Source organism: Delphinapterus leucas, chromosome 1, assembly GCF_059928025.1.
Source record: "Delphinapterus leucas isolate spDelLeu-1000000601 "Yukka" chromosome 1, BTC_Dleu_Yukka2, whole genome shotgun sequence".
Lineage (NCBI taxonomy): Eukaryota > Metazoa > Chordata > Mammalia > Artiodactyla > Monodontidae > Delphinapterus > Delphinapterus leucas.
Window position 1 is genome coordinate 165,327,382 of NC_143129.1, and position 10,684 is coordinate 165,338,065.

Here is a 10,684-nt window from a genome sequence, read left to right on the forward strand (position 1 = left end):
ATACCAATCTGAGAATCTCCCATTTCTCCAGATCTTCATTAGTACAATGTATTATCATTTTCCTTACCTTTGCTGATTTTGTAAGGCAAAAAGAGCGTCTCACTTTTTTCTTATTAATTTTTAAGTTGGATGTATTTTTTTGTGTGTGTGGTACACGGGCCTCTCACTGTTGTGGCCTCTCCCGTTGTGGAGCACAGGCTCCGGACGCGCAGGCTCAGCGGCCATGGCTCACGGGCCCAGCCGCTCCGCGGCATGTGGGATCTTCCCGGACCGGGGCACGAACCCGTGTTCCCTGCATCGGCAGGCGGACTCTCAACCACTGCGCCACCAGGGAAGCCCTGGATGTATTTTTAATGGCTCACAATGTTGATCACTTTCTCATGTTTGTTGGTCATTTGAATTTCTTTTGCAAATGTCCGGTTCTCACACTTTGCCTGCTTTTCTGTTGGGTCATAGGAGGTGAGGGAGATGGAGGGGGGAGCTGAAGTTGGTTTGGGTGATGCGGTGGCAGAGGAAATGACAATTAGTAGATGGATATGAGAGAAGTTTAAGTGGTTTAAGTTTATATGGCGGTTTTGGTGATGGTCTGGATGTGGGTAGAGCAGGAGAGGAGAGAAGGCAGTTAACAATGACATCCAGGTTTCTGGTTTCAACAACTGGTTAGGTGGTGGTGGCTTTTTCTGCGATGGGGAAGATTGGGGGTGAAGATGATGTTTTTCCTTTTGGTCATTTGAGTTTGAGGTGCCCTGTGGAATATCAAAGGCTAGCAAACAGTTGGATTTGTAGGTCTGGAGCTCTGAAGACAGATGTGAGTGGGAGAGTCCTTGCTCTGCTCCTGGAGACCGTGAGGGAAGAGGGCCTGCTAGAGAAACAGGATACGTGCCAACACTGAAGAGGTGGACAGAGAAAGATGACTGGGAAGGAGGTATGGGAAAATAAGTGGAAAACCAGGGGTATGAAGGGCCATGGAAGCCAAGGGAAGAGGGTGCTTCAAGAAGGAGAAGGTGATGAACAGTGTCAAAGGAGTTGAATAAGACGAACTGAGACATGCCTGTTCAGCTTTCCAGACGAGCAAGAGCAGTTTAATGGCGTGACAGTGGCAGAAGTTGGGCTACAGTGGGTTGAGGGATGGAAGGTGAGGAAGCAGATGCCGAGTGCCAAGTGTCTGTGGGTTTGGAACCACTAAGGAAGCAAGAGTAAAAGTGCTGGCTAGAGTGGCCCTGCCTATTTCCCCGCACCTTCACCAATACTGGATTTGACCATTTTCTACTCTTCACCTACCTGATAAGGTAAAACTTCCTTCTCATTATTTTTATTTTCATTTATTTGATTGTCAGCGCAGTTGATTGGTTGTTTTCCTGAGAAAACTCTCCTCTCCCCAGGTTGCTAGACTCAACAAATAAAAATACGGGATGCCCAGTTAAACATGAATTCCAGATAAACAAGAAATACTTTTTAAGTATGTCCCAAATATTGCGTGGGGGCATACTTACCCTGTATTTTTTACTGGCAAAGTTCCCCCCACCCCAAGCTTATAAAAAATAATCACCTGCCCATGTTTCTAGCACATTATCATTTCATTTAGATTTTTTAAGCCATCTCACGTTTATTTTATGAGATAGTATTCTAACAACTTTTTCTCAAGTGGTTAGGAAATTGTTCCAGCACTACTTATTGAACAAACTAGCAAACTCTCATTGATTTAGAAAACCATCTTTGTCATATCAATTTTTTCTTTCTTTTTTTTTTTTGGCTGCGAGGCATGCAGGATCTTAGCTCCCTGACCAGGGATCAAACCCATGCTCCCTGCAATGGAAGCGCAGAGTCCTAACCACTGGACCTCCAGGGAAGTCCCTCATATCAAATTCTTTTACGCACTTTGGTCTCATCTTTCTATTCTGTTTCATTGTCATTTGTCTGCTGTGTTGTACTAATCGTTTAAAAAACTTTTCTTCTGTATTTCAGGATGCTTTGACATCTTGGGGTCTTACTAATTCTGAAGAGACTGCCCCTCCCAGGGCTAGCTAATTCCTAGAGATGGTAAACAAGTTGTCTCCAAGTATGCATATGCAAGGCAGCCAATCCCAAACCCATAGCTATTGATCCAACCACCTTCTCTATCTCCCTCTCAAACACCAGGCCAACATTCCCCTGCCCTAAACCACCCCAGGGCAACACACAACTAGGGACCACTCTCAGAGCTGCTGAAATTATTCAAACTATTCAATCCTAAACCTGTTTAGCGGTTTACCCTGCCTCACCCATTTCTTCCTGTGAAAACCCGCAGTAAACGCTCTGGCTGGTGGTTTCCCCTTCCTCCTTCCTCCTGATCTACACTGATTGTTTCCTTACCTGGCCCAGCATGGCAGGGCATGCCCGTTCCTCTTGGGAACTGTAAATAGCAAACTCTTCTTTCAAAGGCAGCTGTGTTTGCGTCTGTCACCTTACCATACCCAATTAATACAAAATGCCAGGCACATTTTAAAACCTCTCTGCCAGTGCCATCATTTTTTTAATTTCTAAAACGTTGTAATATTTTAATGGATGGGCAAAAGTGTCTCTTATTTTTCAGACTTTTACTGAATATTATTATTATTTAAAATTTATTTATTTTTGCCTGCGTTGGGTCTTCGTTGCTGCACGCGGGCTTTCTTTAGTTGCGGCGAGCGGGGACTACTCTTCGTTGCGGTGCATGGGCTTCTCATTGCGGTGGCTTCTCTTGTTGCGGAGCACGGGCTCTAGGCGCGCGGGCTTCAGTAGTTGTGGCTCGCGGGCTCAGTAGTTGTGGCTTGTGGGCTCTAGAGCGCAGGCTCAGTAGTTGTGGCTCACGGGCTTAGTTGCTCCGCAGCATGTGGGATCTTCCCGGACCAAGGCTCAAACCTGTGTCCCCTCCATTGGCAGGTGGATTCTTAACCTCTGCACCACCAGGGAAACCCCTGAATATTATTATAGCTTTATTCTTCAAATTACCTTTAGAACTGTTTTGTTAAATTCTAAGATAAGGCATTTGGGGATTTTGAGTTGGAATGTGTGAATTTTTACATTAATTTGAGAAAAATAGGTGGATTTTAAACATTGTGTTTCTATTTAAGACAAGGTAGACGCGTGCCACAACTACTGAAGCCTGTGTGCCTAGAGCCAGTGCTCCGCAACAAGAGAAGCCACTGCAATGAGAAGCCCGCGCACCGCAACGAAGAGTAGCCCCTGCTCGCCACAGCTAGAGAAAGCCTGCGCGCAGCAACAGAGACCCAGTGCAGCCAAAAATAAATAAATTTAAAAAAAAAAAAAAAAAGGCAAGGTAGAGTTTCCAAGTTCTCTTCCATGCCCCTCAATAGACTTTTTCCCCGGTAAAGTTTATTTCTAGTTGTTTTCTGAAGGTTTATTTCTAGTTATTTTCTATCTTTACTGATATTATGAATGGAACTCTTCCCTATTATAATTTCTAACTGCTTTTTATTGTTTGATGGGAATGCTGTTGATTTTTGTATATTTGTTTTGTAATTGGCCATGTTGCTGGACTCAATCGTTTTTTAAAATTTATTTTATTGAAGTATAGTTTTTTAAAAATTTTATTGAAGTATAGTTGATTTACTATGTTGTGTTAATTTCTGCTGTATAGCGAAGTGATTCAGTTATACATATGTATATTCTTATTCATATTCTTTTCCATTATGGCTTATCACAGGATATCGAATATTGTTCCCCTCGCTATACAGTAGGACCTTGTTGCTTATCCATCCTGTATATAATAGTTTGCATCTGCTAATCCCAAACTCCCAATCCTACCCGCCTTCTACCTTGGCAACCACAAGTCTGTTCTCTATATCTGTGAGTCTGCTTTTGTTCTGTAGATATCTTCATTTGAATCGTATTTTAGATTCCACATGTAAGCGATATCATATGACATTTGTCTTTCTCTTTCTGACTTCTCTTAGTATGATACTCTCTAGGCTGGACTCAATTTTTTTTTTTATAAATTTATTTATTTTTGGTTACATTGGGTCTTCATTGCTGCATGCGGGCTTTCTCTAGTTGTGGCGAGCGGGGGCTACTCTTCATTGCGGTGCACGGGCTTCTCATTGCGGTGGCTTCTCTTGTGCGGAGCACGGGCTCTAAGCACGCGGGCTCAGTAGTTGTGGCTCTCTAGGCTGGACTCAATATTTTTAATGGATTTTGGGCGGATTTCCAGATATATAATCATATTAACTTTAAATAATGATTATTTTTCCTCCTCCTTTTTAATATTTATACCTTTTTTCATGTGTTTCCCTAATCAAATTGACTAGGACTTTCAGAACTCTGTTAATTAAGAGTTGTGGTAGGGATCTTTGATTTTTCTTTACCTAATGGAATTATTTCTAGAGTTTCATTGTGAAGCACGATGCTTAAAGTTGGTTTGAGACATTTAAAAAAATAATCATTTCAAGGTATCATTTCCATTTTACTAAGACTTAAAATAGTTATGGATATAAAATTTATCAAATGCATTTTCATTATCTTTTAATAATATATCATTTTCTTTTTCTACTTATTAATAAGCTAAATTATATTAATAGATTTTCTAATATTAATCTTTTTATTTTTGTAAAGAATACCTGGAGGGCTTCCCTGGTGGCGCAGTGGTTGAGAGTCCACCTGCCGATGCAGGGGACACGGGTTCGTGCCCTGGTCTGGGAGGATCCCACATGCCGCAGAGCGGCTGGGCCCGTGAGCCATGGCCGCTGAGCCTGCGCGTCTGGAGCCCGTGCTCCACAATGGGAGAGGCCACAACAGTGAGAGGCCCGCGTACAGCAAAAAAAAAAAAAAAAAAAAGAATACCCAAAAGAAGTCATGATATATTTTTCTTTTAAACCAATATTTTAGTCTATTTTCTAGAATAAATTATATTAATAGACTTATTAATATTGAACTATCTTAACATTCCTATAGTAAATACCTCTTGATCATGGCATATTTCTATCCTAATATACTATTAGGTCCTCTTTGCCAATATATTTTTAAAAGAGTATAAACTCAGTCTATAAACTCAGTTACACAAGAAACATCACATTTCTCATTCTGTCACAATTTTATTCAGAAGTTTTGCATCAATATGTGTACGTGAAGTTGGTCTATTCTGCTCCTTTCCTGCACTGTCCTTAAGTTTAGAGCACAGGGTTTTTGTAAAGAAAACCAGGAATATTTCCTCCTTTCTCTCTGGCCTGGTACAGTTGTCCCTATTAATTGACAACACTGCCTGATTTGTAGGCTGTATTATTCCCATGTGATACCTGAGGAGACTGAGGTTCAGACTTGCCATCATTAAGCCTGGTGTCAAGGTCTCTGAGAGGCAAACCATGTCAATGAAAGACAATGTAGCATGGTGGATAAGAGTTTGGGCTGGAGGGCTAGGCTAACTAGTCAGGTGACCTTGGGCATCCTTCCCCCCACTCCCCACCCCTGAGTTCTTAAGAGAATTTAACAAGATGATTGCGTATAGAACTGAGGACAATACCTGGTACATAGTAAACACTAAACAGACAAGAGTTGGAAAACAGAATGGAACAAAACAAAACCCAGAAGGCTATTTGATGAACCAGGAATCAGGCCCTGGTTCAAGGGAGAAGAACTGTCCCAAGGATGAGTCCTGCCGAGCTGAGGGAAAACCTCAGAAACTATCTCTGCTCATAGCAGCACCCCCTCTCTGGCACCCACATCCCATGTGCCTTCCAAATTCAACACCCCTTGCCAGCAAGGAGCTGCAGGGACCATTGCAACAGTCAGCCTTCTACCTGGAGACCCCAGATTCTCCAAAACCGGGGCCATACGTGTAGGTCCATCGTCGCCCGGGATTGCATTCAAACAAAGACTGTTGAGTCACCAAAGTAAAAGCAATTGCCATTTTTACTGATGTGTCCTGAATAATGTAAAAGGGGTTCAGTGAAGAAATCTCATACCTGAAGTGGCCTTCTCTCGCTCACACCTCCCAGTTGCCTTGAAGATTCAGCCCTTCACTCTCAACTCCCACCCTAGCTGGGTGAGCATCTTCTTTCTCCTTCCAGTCCTCCCACCCCCATTCCCTTCCTTCTCCACCCTGTGCCCACTCATGGCGCCCAGCCCCCTACAGGACCTTCGCCAGCAAGGTATTTTGTCTTGGGCTCTGATCGCTCCTCCCACAAGAAGCAGCTGTCCCTGGAATTTGTTGATGCTATTCTTTGGTGCCCTTGAGGATGATTTTTGTCTGCAGAGAAGATTATTAAGAAGGTTTATTTTTGGTTTTAAAAATGGAGTCAGTTGGGCTTCCCTGGTGGCGCAATGGTTGAGAGTCCGCCTGCCGATGCAGGGGACGCAGGTTCGTGCCCCGGTCTGGGAAGATCCCACATACCGCGGAGCGGCTGGGCCCGTGAGCCATGGCCGCTGAGCCTGCACGTCCGGAGCCTGTGCTCCGCAATGGGAGAGGCCACAACAGTGAGAGACCCGTGTACCGCAAAAAAAAAAAAAAAAAAAAAAAATGGAGTCAGTTTATTAAAATTACAAATTCACAAACTTTGGTTCTTAGGCTTATAAATCTTATTATTCTATTTATAAGCCTAATACATTTTAAGAATAAGTTTTAAGGAGACTGAATGATGTTTGGTCCCATTTACAAGCTCAGTTAATTAAACACCTTCACCACTGTAAAATTGCACTGATAAATTTAAATAGATTTGATTTTTTTAAGTATTTAAAATTTCTCACTTAACAAACAAAACCTTCCTAAGTGCAAAATAATTCTTATCAATCTAGAAAATTAAACTAATAAATATGGTGAGCCTAAAACTCACTTAGGTATTCCAATATCGTGCATTACATTAGTAAGATTTCTACTGACAATCATACGTCTTAATCAATTACTCCATTACACATTTATGTTAGAGATACACAGTTAATTGTCATTCTAATAGACCAGATACTCTTAAACATTACAAATACATAAAATACCAAATATGAATAGATTTCTTCTTATCACAGCATTATTAATGCTATGGTTTTAGTTCTCTTAGACCTTTCTACACTTAATTTTAAATAATAATAGCTAACACTTACATAGCATTTTCTGTGTGCCAGATTCTGTTCGAAGTGCTTTTCATATATTATGTATTAGCTCGTTTAATTCTCACAATTCTTGACCACAAACTTCAAGTGGGCCCTGAAGGCTGCCTGGCAGTCGCACTATATGGCAATGAATCCTTCACTCTCACATGCTTTCAAGTGACCATTTCCTACCTTCTTTCCAACCTCCCAACACCTCCTTCCCCATCTCAGTCTCAGCCAGTGACCTGTCTCACAATGATTCGCTGGATTATTCCCATCAGCAACAGACATACTGTGATTTCTCCCATCTTATAAAGTAAGATGAAATAAACCTTGATTTTTTTTTTTTAACCGTATTTTCCCTGCCAGCTATCAAGCCGTTTAAAAACAACTCACTTTTGCGGCCAAAATCCTCGAAAGCGTTCTCGTCCTTGCTCTCCATTCCTCTCCCCTCGTCTCCTCTAAACCTGCTCCAATGAGTCCTCCTCTCCCAGCGCTTCACCAAAACTGCCTTTGTTCATCTTGCCTGACCCATCAGCAGCAACTGACACAGCTGATCACCCTCTCTTCCTGGAGACACCACTTCCAGGACCTCCGTCCCTCTGGGTTTTCCTCCTTCCTCACTGCTCTCTGTCTCCTTTGTGATTCTTCCTCTTTTCTCTTCTCTCTCGTTGGACGCCCCAGTCTTGGGCTTTGCTGCTCCACTCTTTCCTGTGTACTTTCATTCCCTTGGTGTGCCTATCCAGGTCCATGGTCCTCAGTATATTAATTTACACGCCTATGTTTCCCAAATTATATCGTCCACCCAGAGCTCTTTTCAACTCCATGCTCACGTGTCCAACCACCTACTTACTCAACATCTGTACTTGGATGTCTAACAGACATCTCAAACTGAACATGTTCCAAACTGAATTCCTGATCTTCCTCCCATTCCCAAAGCCTGTTCCACCCAAAGTTCCCCCCACCTCAGTTGATGAGGCTCCTTCCAGTTGCTCAGATCAAAAACCGTGGATTCCTCTCTTTCTCTCACATCGCATATTCCAAACGGGAAATTCGTTGGTTCTGCCTTCAAAATATACCCAGAATTTGGCCATTGCTTACCACCTCCACTGCCATCACCCTTGTCTGAACCATGGGCTTTTGCTCGGATTGCTGAAATAGCTTCCTAGTTGGTTTCCCTGCTGCTACCTTGTCCACTCACATTCTGTTCTCCACATAGTACTAGAGGGCTCCTTTAAAATGTGAATTGGATAATGTCAGTCCTCTGCTCAAAACCTTCAGTGGCTCCCCATGTCATTCAGAGTAAAAGGCAAAGTACTTGCAGTGGCCTCTAGGGCCCTCCGTGGTCTGGTTCCTTGTTCTGCTCCTTTTCGCCTACTTAGCTCCAGCCACACTGGCCCCTGGCTGTTTCTCCATCATCCCAAGCACGCTCATGCCACCACCATATGGGCTTCACACCAGCTGTTTCCTGGGCCTGGAAAGCGCTTTCCCCCAACACCTGCTTCCACTCATTCCTTCATCTCCTTCAGGTCCTCACTCAAATCTCACCATTTCCACGAGGCCAACTCCAAGCACCTTATTAATACAGCAACCTGCCCGCCCAGCCCTTGCTGCCTCTTACCCTGCTCTGCTTTTGTTCCCACAGCATTTGTCATCTCCAAAAAGACATACAGCTTACTTACTGATTGTGCTCACTGTTTGCCCTGCTAGAGGCCAAGATCTTTGTTTTGTTCCCCAATGTCTACTAAATGCCCAGAATGATGCCTGACATTTGGTAGGCACTCCTCAGTAAATAGCTTTATATGAACAATTCCATTAGAGAAGTAAAATTTTAATTTGCATTTTATAGATGAGGACGCTGAGGCACAGAGAATATAAGGAATTTGTCCCAGGTCACCCAGCTAATGAGTGGTGGAGTAGGACTTGAACGGACAATCCACGTGCCTAAAAACTACCCTAAACCACCTCTTTGAAACTTAAAAAATGGGAAATTCCATGTAGGCTACTCCCTGGATTCAAGTTACTTATATTATCTAATTCTTTTTACTCAAAGAAGAGTGCACTCCTGGGAATTCCCTGGTGGTCCAGTGGTTAGGACTCCATGCTTTCACTGGTGTGCCCCCCCACCCCCCCAAAAAAAGTGCACTCCCACCCAGGTTGGGACTGAATTTTGCTTTTTTTTCTCTTAAGATGTTAAACATGATTTTCTGTTTTACAGTAAAGACCTTTGAACTTGAGATCGCTCGTTCTGTCATGTTCTTATGTTCTGTCATGTTCAAACATAAGCTCCATGAAGACAGATATTCTTGGATACTCTGTATCTTTTGTTCCTTACTGATTCTCCAGTACCTAAAACAGTGCCTGGAGCAAGGTAGGCACTCCATAATTGTTTGTCAAATGTTGAATGGATGATATTTGAGATGATAGCCAGTTAAATTTTAGCTATATTATATGGCTTTTTCTGGCTCACAGTCACCATTCATCATGCCATACTCCAATTTATTGCACACACTACTTGTTCCTTCCGCTTTTCATTGTCTGAAAGTGCTAGAGTGCCTACTGTGGACTGTGATTCGCCACTGGTTTTACTTCCCTGGGTAACTCTTCCCAACTCCATGTGATCTGGGTGGAGTTATCAGTCATGGCGCCCAAACCATTAAGCCATGGAGGGGTGAAGCATGGCCCAGCCCAGCCCAATCCTATGATTGATTGACCCTGTTACTGAAGCAATCAGCCGGGAGTTTTTGTTAGTGTTGTTATTATTATTACTATTATAATTAACAAGACGTTAAGGTACTCTTTATTTTTTAAAAAAAAATTATTTATTTATTTATTTTTGGCTGCGTTGGGTCTTCGTTGCTGTGTGCGGGCTTTCTCTAGTTGCGGTGAGCAGGGGCTACCCTTCGTTGCGCAGGCTTCTCGTTGCGGTGGCTTCTCTTGTTGCGGAGCATGGGCTCTAGGCACGCGGGCTTTAGTAGTTGTGTCTCGCGGGCTCAGCAGTTGTGGCACGTAGGCTGTAGAGTGCAGGCTCAGTAGTTGTGTTGCACAGGCGTAGTTGCTCTGTGGCATGTGGGATCTTCCCAGACAAGGCTCGAACCCGTGTCCCCTGCATTGGCAGGCGGGTTCTTAACCACTGGGCCACGAGGGAAGCGCAAGGTACTCTTTCTTATGTTTCACAAGGGAATGAGGTGTAGGCTGTCAGCGAGGTTGCCCCTGAGGATGCCAGTGGATCTCTTTCTGCTCACATAGAGACTGTGTGGCATGAGGGCATGGAGCCAACATACAAATAAACGTAGAGAGACGGAGAGAGAAAGAGAAAGTGAGTGAGGGAGAGAGACAGAGAGACCTATGCCATGCTTTTTGTTTTTTAATATTTATTTATTTATTTAGGCTGTGCGGGGTCTTAGTTGCGGCACACGAGATCTTTAGTGACAGCATGCGTGTGGGCTTCCTAGCTGCGGCATCCATGTGGGACCTAATTCCCCAACCAGGGATCGAGCCCGGGCCCCCTGCATTGGGAGCACGGAGTCTTACCCACTGGAACACCAGGGAAGTCCCCTATGCCATGTTTTAATGGTAGTTCTTCAATAGTCTTTAAAATCTTTTCTTTGATTATTGGTCTGTTCAGCTT